The 1,514-nt window shown below is 35.5% G+C and overlaps 1 non-coding gene across 1 annotated transcript; it reads left to right on the top strand.

Annotated features, from left to right (window-relative positions):
• The first annotated feature begins 676 nt into the window (after positions 1 to 676).
• Trnag-ucc lies at positions 677 to 748 on the top strand. The gene has a single exon. It is a non-coding gene; the product is annotated as a tRNA-Gly (tRNA).
• Positions 749 to 1,514: the final 766 nt, after the last annotated feature.

Below are 1,514 nucleotides of genomic sequence, written 5' to 3'. Positions count from 1 at the left end.
TAAGTAAAGCTAATCACATTATTTTGGCAACTCTCCTCTTTTCTTTTAGTTCAATATAGATTCCAAGCCGGAATTCTTGTACCTTTTATTTCAGATTATAAAGCTTACTTAGATTAGGTTTACTCTCCCTTGACCTTCCACAAATTAAAATAATTTCATAATTAATTTTAAGTATTGGAAACATGCTTATAAATGTCATTTATGTACACTCTGAACGTATCAAGCCAAACATGTTAATGCATTTGTATTTAAAATTTATGCATGCTATGCCTAGAAAATAGAACAAGTCTTGTGTTTTTGTTAATATATGAAATGTCAAGAGTAGTCGGACAATCGGTTTAAGGAAACCAGCCAAATATATTCATGACACTTAGCCTTTACTTATTTATTTACAAAATTTGTTTTTGTAAATGCAGCATTCAGAATAAAAATTATTAAAGACTAATCAACATTACTAAAGTGCCAGGTTGGCAATAAAGTCTGATTAGAGACTCAAAAGATTTCGTAGCCTCAGCTGTGTTATAAGCTGACCTAGTTTGATAAGAGTCAACCGTACGAAATTTGTTCTGCATATCCCAAAGCGAGACTGTTGGCATTATTATGTTTAGAACGGCTTGATTAGATTTAAATAACGGCAGTGGCTGTTATTGAGAAATGTTAGTTCAAAAATCAATGGGCGTCGGTGGTGTAATGGTCAGCATAGTTGCCTTCCAAGCAGTTGATCCGGGTTCGATTCCCGGCCGACGCACATGTAAATATTTTATTTTTTTTATTTCTTAGGAAATATAATTAGTAATTTAGATGGCTTAAGTGGCCTTAATCATTTGCAGATGAATTCACTTTTGGCAGCTGTGCTTTCAAATTGCTTTGTTATTAATTTAGTGCCACACAAATTACTTAATTTAACATAGCCAGAAACAGAGGTTGCAACATCTGCTGTTAACTGATACAAAATAGTCGCATATTAAAAGCATTCAATTAAATTTCAATTACTAAGCATTTGACCACAGCTATGCAGCCTGCGATGAGTAAAGTTCATGCATATCTAATTATTGGGCTTTGAAATTTTAAACGACATTTTTGCATGTCATCAAATATTTGCATTCGAAATTAAATTATGCAGGCCATGCGCTTGTCGAGTAAATATTTAAGCCAATAATATTGTTGGGCATTTTAGATGAAGTTGAACACCAAGGTCGTTGCCTCCACGGGAGAGACACAATTTGAGAGTCGACGGCTGACTAATTAGTATGCCGTTTGCATATGGCAAACGCTTTGTTTGCACTAGTTTTCTTCGTCCGGTTATATAGATGGGACGTCTGTTTAAGATTTGGTCAACAAGCTGGCCATGTGGCCCACCCAAAATGTTAATACAGGCAGCTTAGTAAAAACAAACCGTTTGCATATGCCTGCTCCTTGACACTGCTGAAACGTTTACGAATATGCCACAAAGAAGAATGGATAAAAAAGTATGCTCTGACGAAAGTAGGGGCTGCCTAGGCCAACTCTCTGCT

Source organism: Drosophila novamexicana, unplaced genomic scaffold, assembly GCF_003285875.2.
Source record: "Drosophila novamexicana strain 15010-1031.04,08,12 unplaced genomic scaffold, DnovRS2.1 tig00000008-arrow-pilon, whole genome shotgun sequence".
NCBI classification, from domain to species: domain Eukaryota; kingdom Metazoa; phylum Arthropoda; class Insecta; order Diptera; family Drosophilidae; genus Drosophila; species Drosophila novamexicana.
This window is presented reverse-complemented; position numbering and strand designations above follow the sequence as displayed.